This window comes from Ictidomys tridecemlineatus, chromosome 3, assembly GCF_052094955.1.
Source record: "Ictidomys tridecemlineatus isolate mIctTri1 chromosome 3, mIctTri1.hap1, whole genome shotgun sequence".
Classification (NCBI taxonomy): Eukaryota; Metazoa; Chordata; class Mammalia; order Rodentia; family Sciuridae; genus Ictidomys; species Ictidomys tridecemlineatus.
The window spans coordinates 185,169,596-185,182,230 of record NC_135479.1 but is presented as its reverse complement, the minus strand read 5'-3'; the positions used below and the strand labels follow the sequence as shown (position 1 = coordinate 185,182,230).

Sequence of the window (12,635 nt, the reverse complement as noted above, 5' to 3'; positions counted from 1 at the left end):
ATCAGATTCGTGTTGCAGTTTATTTATTTATTTTTTCTTTAAGATTATAAAGTATGATATTAGTTCCTTTCCCTGTAATCCATCAGTTAAGATTTACCAAAATTAAAGGTTGGAAGGACCTTGGGGCTAGAGGATATTGTTGGTGGGACAGAGCACATATCCTTGGATAATGCAATTGTTTGTTTGTTTTTTTTCCTTTACAGACTAGAATCTATGTGAATCTTATATGAATTTCATATGACAAATGAGAAAACTATCCACTCATACTGCAAAAAGAACAAGACTGAATTTAAGCTAAAATAAATAAATAGGTGAGGACAAAGGAAAAAGACCCCAGCCTAATACAGGAGTGCTTTATTCCTTAATTGTCTTATCTACTAAAGTAGTCAGAGACAAATAAATAAACTGTTTTCTTCTGATTAGTGGGGGTTGATCTTTCTCTTTAGTGAAACTGAAAGTCTTAGTCTTCTTTCTCTTACCAAGTTTTTTATTTATTTCCCACTTGGGAAAACACAGCTTTTGCTGAGGCCAGTTACTTACATGTTCTAGTTTGAGTTTCATTTTAATCATAGCCGCATTGTAGCTCTGAAAAGCAACAAAATTCTGATTTACATCTTTTAAAAATATCCCTCTACTGCTATTCAAATTTAATTATTGTAAGAACAGTACCACTATATTAAAATATAATCACCTTACTCCTTTGGCTCCATGACAATGTTCATAAAGTGCTTAATATTCATGTAACATGCTACCTCACCCTGTAATATCACTATATTTATGGAAAGAAATTGTAATCCTCTTTACTGGCTCAGGTTAATTCCAATAAAATATTAAATCCATTTTCTAATCTAAATGAGTTCATTAGGAGAGGAATGGTACTGAGAATACCAAACTCTCTACAGAGTTCAGCTTCATTACATTTCCGCACTGTGCGTTTCCAGAGCTGTTGTACTACATTTATGAGGATTTATCTGTACTGTTCCAAAAACATTCATCCTAATTCTACTCCTTCTGTGCATGCTAATCATGAATATGTTAAGTGGAAATACTAAGCTTGTAGCCAATCTCATCCCCAGATGGGTTCAAGTTATGATTACAGAAGCAAATTTGCCATAAGCACTCTTACAGCAGTGCCAGTGAGGAGGAAATGAAGGTTTGGAGCTATGCTAAGGAAAAAAAAAAAAAAAAAGAAGAAGAAGAAATGACAGTTTGAGACACAGTAGGAATGTCATAGACGTTAGTGGGAAAAAAGGGGAGGGGTGAGGGAATTTTCCAGATTGCTGTGTCTCAGAGAGACTGTCGAGAATGTATAAGGAAAGCTCTGTGAAGAAATTTAAGATGAATACAGGGATTAAATCATTAGCTTTAAATGTTTGGAGTCTCTAAAACTCCATAATCCAGAGGTGAAATCCACATTATTCAGGTCATTACATCTAGCAAAGCTCTACTCCATTAAACCTTCCATTTGAAAGGAATAATGGGCCTTTTAGGAAGGAAGACAAGACGAATCTGGGCTGTGCAGGTAGTGAGTGATTGTACAATCCCCAACTGTTTGCCCATGGAGTGCTTTGACCTGCTTTTTACATACACCTAGTAGTTCTTTTCTTTCCCTTGCAGATAAAAGAAAAAATAGCCAGTAATTTGGCTTATTTTTTTTTATATAGAATGAACCATACCAAGAATCTCTTAGTCACCTCCCTTTTGTTAGCATTTGCAGGGATTTCTTAATAAAACGATTTTAATTTACCTTTCAGATATTTAGTTAAAAAAAGATTTCACAACCAGACAGATGGTAGATATCTACCCGTTTTAGTAAAACATGAGATGAAGATGAGCAAGAAGGAAGCTATTCCTGTGTGCTGGCTATGAAAGCTAAATACAGTTCCTTGTTCATCTACATTAAGTCTGTAATAAATTGTCAGCCTAAAATGAAATTCAGCAGCCACTGGTTGTCACTGTTGTACCACAAAACAGCAATTGCAGGTATATTCTTTCAAAAGACTGCCTTTCAAGAACAGAGTTTGAAATGATGAATTTGACTGTTAGGATTATCATTAAGGCAAAGAACAGAAACCTATACCAAGCCACTATGGATTTCAGATGTGTATTAGACATTTTGATGTGGGAGTCTGTCCCCAAAATAGTTCTGTGTGAATCATGTGGAGATGTGAAACAAAGATCCGATTATACACTTAAAAAAATACTCTTTGCATTTAAATTGCCATGTGAGATGCATGCTGTATCTGTTCATTAGAGCATACATTCTATCTGGTGTTTGAACGAAATATTATCATGTTAATGCTCAATGTGTATAATTGATCACTTCAAGGCTTAGATACATTATTCAAATGAAGCGTTTCCTAATGATTGAGCTTATAAAATTTTTAACCAGTAGATGAGTAGACAGCCCTGACATAATCTTCCCTTTTCCCAAATCTGATTAAAACTAGCAAGACAAGAAATCAATGGGATACTGAATATAAAATCCCAAAATATTCTGCTGTGTTTGAAATTAATTAAGTACTCTGATGCAGGAGCCTCAGATCAATAATCATCAATGATGATATGTTAAAGGTGGGAAAAGTTGGCAAGAAATTGGTATGGTATTTGTGGTTATAAGATGATTATCTACTCAATGAAATTAAAAGTTAAAATTAGACTAACTGTGCCTTAGAAAAATTCAAAGAGAGGTCTCAAAAGTAAAACACAATGACTGTATTCCTGAACACACTCTTTCATATTTGGAAAATTATACAACTTAGGAAACAAAAAGACAGCATTTCAACTGTGCTTTTAATAAAATAAAATACTTTCTAAATTATTAGTATTCAGTTTTTTAAAAAATAAAGGTCACAGGTGTTTTCCAAGGATGATAATGTGTGTTTGGGAGAGGTGGGCTAGGAAGCTCAAAGTAGGAATGGCACATTTACACATCATCTGTACACACTTAGCTCAACTATAAGGTCTATCTCCATGTGGGCTCTCAAGGTAAAAGAAGTATTGTTTTTCAAGGTCATTCTTTCTTAGACTTATCTTTATATCCTACTTCTTTGTTTATTTCTTTCCTTCTTTCCTTCCTTCTTCTTTTTCTTCCTTTCTTTTTGTTTCTTTCTTACATCCTTGACCTCAGGCATAAATTATCATCCAGAAGCCATGAGGCAAAACACAAGGAAATAGAGATAATTAATGCTATCTACATTAAGTAATAAACATTTGTCATTTTTTTAGATTTTTCTCAGTAAAAACAAGGTAAAGTGATGTGAAGAGACTACTTCAATCACATCTCTTGTGGGAATACATTTTCATTAAAAGATGTAATCATTTTAAATACACTGATTTTTGCCTTAATATGGTAAATAAGAATAATTGCCTTCTTTGCAAGAGGTAATCACAGTGGCAGAAACAATTTCAAAAGAAAGATATTTATGTCCAAGCAATTAAACTATGTAAAGAAAGACCAGTAAAAACGATGTCTGTTCTTATAAACATCCCACAGTGTGCTCTTTAAACCAGGTTTTTATAAATGTGAAGGAAGCACAGCCAGATAATTAATAGGCATACTTGGGAAGAAGATGATTCTTAGCTTTTACATAGACCTAGAGAACCTGATTTTCTTTCTCCACAGCATTTTAAATACTTATTTTTAACCAACTTGAAATGCTTAAAAGCACTCAACTCAGAGCCATTCGGTCTCATTAAAGAAAAGTATGACATTGCAAACTGTCAGATTACAACATTTCTATGATCAATAGAATCAAAGAACAAAGCTTAAATAATTTAGATCAACATCCCAGAATAGAAGGTATCATTATTTTTTTAAAATTTTCTAATATAATTATATATCTGTAATGAGATATTTTGTAAATGACATGAAATATAAGCACTAATTCAAGAAAGGGATCTTTTGGAAAGATGTGTAATAGAAGGGTTCTCATTAAATACACAGGAGGTAGCCAAAACAAAACTAAACCAAATGAAAACCTCATCTCTTCTAACTTGTGACAGGTCCTGAATCACTTTCTTGTTTGGTGATTTGTCAATGGATATCCTCAGGTGGATGGTAAATGACTTGAGGAAAGTTTTTATGTGTTCAAATTTTTTGCATTCCCAGAAAACTTAATTCATCTCTATTCAGGTTTAGTGTAACCATTTGGTGCATTAGGAAGCTAATTAATTGAGCACAAACTGCATACTCCCCTAAGGCCACAGATATATTCTTTAGACATTTAGGGTAAAGTATATTTTTGCAAATGAAATAACTATCAATTTAGTGCTTAAACTAATATTTAATATGCAACTATACTGTGATGCCACATGTCTTTCATGTCCTCTGAAAGAATGCAAAAGACAATGAATGCAAAAATCACCTTAACCAAGAGTTAAGACTAAGAGAAAAATGAATGCATCAAATGAGTAACACAAACATTGGCATCCTGAGAATCAAGCTGAGACCTTCTAGTCCCCTTTCTAGGTCATATCCAGTCTTATCAAGACATAGGCCATCCATGTAGACAATTCCCAACTTGCCTGGTGGCAAGGTCACTTATGTGATGTCTTTCTCTGTTGAAACAGGAAGCTACACTCATCACTTTCATAAAAAGATCCCTTTCCCTTCATCCTCTCATTCTGCCTTTAGGAAGTTAAAATTCTAGTATGGTGGCAACTATATAATTATATTATCATGTGTTAATGCAGTAATGTTCAGAGATTAAACAGTTGGGTTGTGAGAGATGTAAACTAATTGATTTATTCTAGTTTGAATGGACTAAGTAAGTGGTAGCTATAAGCAGGTAAAGCATGACTGGAGAAGGTTAATCACAGGTGGTGTGCTCTGGAAGGGCTCATCTTTCTGAAGTGGCTTCTCCTTTCTCTCTGTTTCCTGGCCCCCATGAGCTGGTGAGCAATGCTCATGTTCTGCAGTCAAGATGTTCTTCTTCAACGTGGGTCCAAAGCAATGGAGACCATTTACCATAGACTAAAACTCTGGAAATGTGAGTCAAATGAACTTTTCCTCCTCTAAGTTGCTTTTGTCAGGTATTGTGTCACACCAACAAAAAACTGACACACAACATTTATATCAGAAGTGGAACTGTTGCTATGACTAACCTGACCATGTGGTTCAGAGGCCTTTGGAGCTGGTTTGTGGGAGGAGTTTGGAAAAGTTTGGAGATGCAGGCTAAAGAAGTTTTAGAATGATATAAGCAGAACTTAGTGGGTGGTTCTAGACAGAGCTCAGACCAGATTATAGAAACTAAAGAATGTGCCCAAAAAGTTTCAGAGGAGAATGAGGGTTCTTTTGGGAATTGGACTAGAAGTGTTATGCACTGGCAAAGAATCGGTCTATACTTTTCCCATGCCCTGAGACTTTCCATGAGACTGGATTTAAAAGTAATGTGCTAATTAATCTGGCAGAAAACACTTCAGCAAAGTACAGAATTCAGGCAGTGCTATGGATTTTACTGGAATTTTTTAACCAGATTTACTGTAAAAAAAAAAAAAAATTATTACCAGAATGCAGAGTTAAAGGATTTTTTTAAATTGATTTTATTTTAAATACATGAAAGTAAAATAAAATCAATTAAATTTAAAAAAAGGTTTTTAAAAACTATACTTTGGCTAGAAAAGTGCATGTAAAACTGGGACCACACAAGGTATGGTTGTTAAAGAGATTACAGCCACTAAAGAGACAGTTGACAAAGACAAGTCAAAAGATGCCTTGAGGGAATCTCAGGAATTTGCAAGATCACACCCAATTCAACAGTGAAGAAGGAGAGAAATTCTCTTGAAAGAGATTGTGGGGTTACCCTACTTAGATAGGGGAGCCTAAGAAACTTGTTTCATTATGCTCAGTAACCCAAGAGTTCAGAAGTAATTCAGCCATGAATTTCAGGGGATTCAGTCACTGTCCAAGACCTAGGTGTCATCTGTGTGGTGCTGGTTCTGCAGGAATACAGGATGCTGGAGTTAATGGGTCATGAAGGCTTTCACTGAGACTTCAAAAGAAGATCTAGGAGGCCAGACAAAGTATAGCAGCATTGAAATCCCTATAGGTCGCCTCTGAGACCATGATGCCTGGAGCTGTGAAGGTGAAGCCAAAACTAGAATAAAGACCATAGGAAGTAAAAGATGCCACTAATGTGGACTGTCTGCTGGGCAAAGCTGCTGGCGACAGAGAAAGCCATAGTAAAAAGAGAAGTCATGTAAACTGCAACCAGCAAGGCCCAAAGGGTGGGACTGCCCAAGGCTTTTAGAGAGCATGTCTCACCACCATGTGTCTTAGACGCTATTCACAGAGATAGATGATGAGACCTCTTTTAAAACTAGATTTAGTCTTGTTTTGGTCCCATATGTTCTGTTTCCTATCATCCCTTTTGAAATGGGAATCTTTATTCTGTTTAGTGTGTGTGTGTGTGTGTGTGTGGGTGTGTGTGTGTGTGTGTGTGTGTGTATATATATTATATAAATAAATTATAAATAAATTACATATATGTGTGTGTGCGTGTGCGTGTGTGTGTGTGTGTGTGTGTAATTTGCTTTGGATTTTTATACTGGCCCACAGTCAAGAGTTTGCCTTGAATCTCAGGTGAGACGTTGGACTTGGATGCTAGAGGATGCTGTAAATGTTAAGACTATGGGTCTCGGAGATGAACAAAACATTTTGCATCATGAGATGGATATGACCTCTTGGGGTCCAGGACAAAATATTGTAGTTTGGATATGAGGTCCCCGAAAGTACCTGTATTAATGCTAGAATATTGGGAGATGAAATGATTGCGTTGTAAGAGCTGGAACCAAATCAGTCCATTCTAGTGTGAATGGACCAAGTGGGTAGTAACTTCAGGTAGGTGGGGCCTGGCTCAAGGGGTGTATCCTGGAAGGGCTCATCTTCCCTGAGCTCTTTCCCCTTTCTCTCCCTGCTTCCTGGCCACCATGAATTGAGCAGATCATGCCCTTTGATCATGGTATGCTGCCTCACTTTGGGCTCAGAGCAATGAAGTCAACCACCATGAACTAAACTGCTGAAACCATGAGCCAAAATAAACATTTCCTCCTCTAAGTTGTTGTCAGTTATTTTATTCACAGCAATGAAAATTCAACTAACACGCTCAGCTTCCATTGTAATTTATATGATGTTTTAAGACAGATTTTTTTTTCTTAAAAGAGTGATACATAATTAACTCTAATATCTAAAATAGTTATTTCTCCAACTACATCTTACACTACAGGTATTGATACTGAGAGTTTCAGTGAATGAACATACCCCTCAAGCTAGATATTTTATGTCTCTGGTTTTTCTCCCTTCCTGTGAGCTAATATATTCTTGACTTCAAAACAGGAAACAAGCCACCATCTTTTAACATCACTAAAAATTGTGCTCTTTTTAAGAAGTCAGTGCACAGCAAACAAAACAAGAGTTGTTAACTGTGCAGAGGTTTTGTAAAGAAGACAGACTAACTAAAGTAAATTAGACTAAGTAAAAATAGTTCACATTTCTGCTCCTGATCTTTACTGTCACCGAGTTTGTCCTTCACTTCTCTGCATTTCACCCTCACCAAAATTATGCCCTTCAAATAAAGACCCTTAACCACTGCTTGGTGTGCCGCCAGTGGTTGCTAATCACTCACATACGTCAAGTTTCTTCTAGAGTCTTTGTTGATCTCCCAGCTTCGGAACTAAGTTATTTTCCTCAGGGATGCTAGGAGAGGTTATATGTCTTCAACATGAATACTTTCACTCTGGCAATCTATCTCATCTCTTTACCTACAGTAAAAATGCCTGAGTCTTCTATCCCCAGGAATTATCCCTATGTGGTAAACATGTCTGAGTCTTCCATCCCAAGAAACTGATTATATACAGTAAAAATGCCAGAATTATTTCAGAAGAAAATGTCTCTGCGTTTTAAGATGATTTTTAGCTAAAACTCAACAATTGTATGAAGGGGAAAGTGATGACCATTCTCTTTTCTCTTAATCCACAGACTGTTAGACTACCATGGTGATTAGAATAGGGCAGAGATTCTAATGTTAAAATTTTGAGACAGTTGCATAAGGGTAAAACCATTTAGCAAGCTGCCTCTTGAAAATTCACTAGAGATAAATTTGTGTGCTTTGTTCATACTCATCAATGCACAATATTTTTTAAAAAATGGCCTAAATTTACCAAATCAGTAAGAGTTCATGTTTCAAACATCAGCTCAAATATTAATGAAAGTTTTTATTTTTACTAAGTGAAAAATAATTATGCCTCATTATCTCTGTTAACTTTTCACCTACCTATCATTACAATGGTTATTCAATTTGTCCCATTCTTATTTATCATTATATACTTCAAGGATTTATAGCCACAAGATTTACTGTATCTTTGAACTCTTTTTCCTTTTACTCTACTATTAAACAGGGAAAAAAAAGGAGAAAGGAGAAGAAGAAGGAGAAAAAAAGAACAAAACAAGACTCTGTCTTTGTTCTTATCTCAACACTGCCAAATAGACAAACTTGAAATATCTGAGATTTTCATCCTTCTTGGAAATGGTTTTCAGCTTAAAGGCATTTGACCTGGAGTGAGGTTATATTTCAGTCAGCCTACTGAATGGTATCTAGAGAGGCCCGTCAGCAGAAGCTTAGCAGAGAAATGTGAGTGAAAGTTCAAGTGCCTGGTAGCTGAGAAAGCAGAAGGAGAGCAAATCGGTTTGATATCAAAGCTAAATTCTGTCAAAATGGCAAGAAGTCATTTCCAAAACAAGACCTCCCAGGAAGACATTAATTGGGGAAGTTCAAATAATAGTTGACCTATGAGACTAAAGGTCATCTTTAAAAGCTTTGGAACAGTTCCTTGGGACATAAGACTCAGACATTTTTATTAGGGGTAAAGGGATAAGATGCATGGCCAGAAGGTGTTGGTATAATGTGACACGTAAATTCTCCCAGCATCCTAGATGAAAATAGCTTAGTTCAGAAGCCAAGTGCTTGATAAAGATTCCAGCAGAATACTGACATATCATATGAGAAAAAAGTCTAAGGAACTTCATTCCAGGACATGTAGCCAGGATATTTATGAATAGGAATCAATTATAAATCAATAGGAGAGTAGCTAATGCCAGCCTGCAAATTTTAGAGATGGTATTTTGCAACATGTGTAGAAGTGATTAGGAGAGAGGACATATTTAAAACTCATATATTGGCACCAGGTTAATCAAGACAGGTGGTTGTGAATGGGACACTTCTCTGCATTCAGAGACTATGGCCCAGAAACCATGGTTGCCTGATGCCACACAACTTTTTTCCTCAAATTGAGCAACCTGATCTGTGATAGCTGCACATAAGCATTGTCTGCTGGGCCACTTGGTAGCAATTTTCAGTCTATTTCTGTAAATTGAGCTTCACAGTGCCCTTTGAATGCTCCCCCCTCTAGACTGCAGGGCCTCCAATGCTGGCTCAGTATATAGGACTAACTTTCACCTTTAGCTGCCTTCCGACATAATCGGGCCTAGATAAATTGAGCAGCACACTTCATTTTTATTAGTTGGGTATAACTCCCACCAGCAGAGCAAGTGGGAGTGCTTTTCAGGTTTAGTGGAAGATAGAGAAAAATAGTCAAAGGGGGAGTTAGCTATCTGCTTCTAGGTTAGAACAGTTGGAGTCTCATACTGCCCCACTTTCTGGCCCAGAATTTCTTTCATGATTCTGTGAGATTGTTTTAGGAGGTTCTTCAGGAATAAGTGCACAGGTTTTCTTACTCTTTTGCAAGTTTGTACTTAAACTGACTGAGTAGTAGCAATTAGATACTGCCTTACAAAGAAGAGTGGGGGTGGGGGGTGACATGCACCAGGAAATCCTACATAGGTGAAATGCATGCCATCACATCCCAGGGTCTATATGCTCAGTTAGAACCACAGTCTAAACATTTCTGATATAATGAATAGGGAGAGATTACTCTTATTTTCCCACTGTGACCTCACCTGCATGAAATTATTCATTCCTCATTCTGAATAACAGCAACAGAAATTGGCTATTTGTGACCATAGATAGCAGCAAATCACTATCTCTCATTACAAATGCACAGCAAGACATTCTTATATAAGGGTATATCTCTCCTTCCTTCAGACACATCACAAATTTGTGTTAGATCTCAAGGAAGATCGCAGAGACAGAGAAGATGAGTTCTTTATAAAAACTAACAAGAATTAGAAAGATCATGTCCATTTTCTTGATAATTTCCCCTTTTCCTCTCTGCTCTGTACCCTAGAACTTTTATCTATTAGTAAAAAAGGAGAGCAGTTTGGTAGTAATAACATGTTATTCCAGTACTAATTCAATTTGTATGAACAACCAAGGAAGTGAGGTCATAAATTGAATATCTACTTATTGTAACAATATTGAAAAACTGGGGAGGCAAACACTTTAGTCTGCTAAAACTCATTTACTTGTAATCACCAATAGGCAGAGGGAAACTAGCAGCCCTGTAGTATATCAGCAATCTTCAAGCACACATAATTGGATATATAATGTTTAGGCAGTTCAAAATCCTCCCTTTGTTGTTGTTTTTTTTTCTTTTTTTCTTTTGTTTGTTTGTTTTTTGTTCAAGCCATGTTTGCATTTTGTGCCTCCCATAAAGGGATTTAGATTACAGAGTCACACAGGGAAACTCCAAAGTAGTGCCCATCTTCATGCCCAGGTTTGGCGTGAACAATAAGAAATGATTTGGTGCCCTGGTCTCCTGTTGCTACCATCACAGTTCTTTCTTGGACACAATCCTAAAAACTATTGTTTTTCTTCTAAATATACATAAAACACAGTATATTACTGTGATTAAAAGCTTTCTGAACCATAAATTTATTTTCTGACATATTAGATGTATTGGTTGGTGATGAACTGGTTTATCTTTTATTACTATTCTTAGAGTTAGTTCTATTTTATTTATTTTTTTCCTAAAGGCTATCCTCTTCTCATCATTAATCACACTTATATAAAAGGAATATTTGTATTCAAATACATTAATAGTCAGCAGAGTTGATTTTACTACTGCTTTCCAAGCTTCTTAAACCTACAACACAAGGACCTCCTCTGCTAGCTACATCTCTATGAACCCAAAATTATCCTTCAGTGCTACTTGCATACAGATGTAAAGGCTTCTAAATAAAAGATCTGTTTAAAGAGTTCAAGGATACGATTAAACTTTCCATTAATAAGCCAACACTTCAGTAGTCACAAAGAAGCTCTAGTTGTCTAATTCAAAATAGAACTTCTAGCCAGTTTTCAAAAATTTATATACTCCTCTAACACTTGTTACATAAGTTGACTTAGAAATAACTAAAACTGTGGCATTTATACACAATGGAGTATTACTCTGCATTAAAAATGACAAAATCATAGAATTTGCAGGGAAATGGATGGCATTAGAGCAGATTATGCTAAGTGAAGTTAGCCAATCCCTAAAAAACAAATGCCAAATGACTTCTTTGATATAAGGGGAGTAACTAAGAACAGAGTAGGGAAGAAGAGCATGAGTAGAAGATGACATTAAACAGGGATGAAAGGTGGGAGGGAAAGGGAGAAAGAAAGGAAATTGCATGGAAATGGAAGGAGACCCTTAGGGTTATACAAAATTACATACAAGAGGAAGTGAGGGGAAAGGGAAAAATAATACAAGGGGGAAAAATGAATTACAATAGAAGGGGTAGAGAGAGAATAGGGGAGGAGAGCGGAGGGGAGGGGGGATAGTAGAGGATAGGAAAGACAGCAGAATACAACAGACACTAGTATGGCAATATGTAAATCAATGGAAGTGTAACTGATGTGATTCTGCAATCTGTATACGGGGTAAAAATGGGAGTTCATAACCCACTTGAATCAAAGTGTGAAATATGATGTATCAAGAACTTTGTAATGTTTTGAACAACCAACAATAAAAAAAGGAAAAAAAATTTAAAAAATTTTAAAAAAAGAAATAACTAAAACTGGAATGAATGCCAACCATGAACATCTCCAGTGGTCCACATTTTCAAAGAGTAGAAGAATAGCTTTACCTAAGATTATGTAAGGGGAAGTGATGGGAGGGGAGTGGAGGGAATGTGGGGATAGGAAAGATAGTAGAACGAAACAGACATTATTACTGTATGTATATATGTGACTGCAAGACCAATATGATTCTGCAACATGTATGCTCAAAAAAATGAGAAATTATATACCATCTATGCATGATGTATCAAAGTGCATAAATGCATTCTACTGTCATGTATAACTAATTAAAACATAAAAAATTTTAAAAAAAGAATTTTTACTGCTATTCTCAAGTTCAGATTTATATATCTTGTTACTATAAGCCTATATAAATAATTGAGTTAATAGCTCCTTTGTCGAGATTTAACCTAATTCTATAAATTCCAAGGAAATCATTGCTTGTGTTGAGATTGTGCAAAATCTAAATACTTATTGCTTATGTCAAGCCTGGCCTATAATTTTTAAGAGCAAAAAAAAAAAATCGCCCTATTTGTTCTCAATGCTTTTCCTACCTACATGAAATAAATAATCATTTAAGAGGTGCTTACTATGGGGCTGGGCACATTGTCATATTTTTAAAACGATTTAATTATACCCTCGAAAAAACACTGAGGAATAGATGCCTTATTATACTCATTT

General features: G+C 35.8%; 1 long non-coding RNA gene across 2 annotated transcripts in view; it reads left to right on the top strand.

Annotated features, from left to right (window-relative positions):
- The first annotated feature begins 1,086 nt into the window (after nucleotides 1–1,086).
- Nucleotides 1,087–12,635, top strand: part of LOC144376459 (uncharacterized) — a 77,904-nt gene continuing 66,355 nt past the window's right edge. For both annotated transcript variants that reach the window (XR_013436963.1, XR_013436962.1), the window contains exon 1: nucleotides 1,087–4,991. This is a non-coding gene — a long non-coding RNA (uncharacterized LOC144376459). The remainder of the gene's footprint in view (nucleotides 4,992–12,635) is intronic.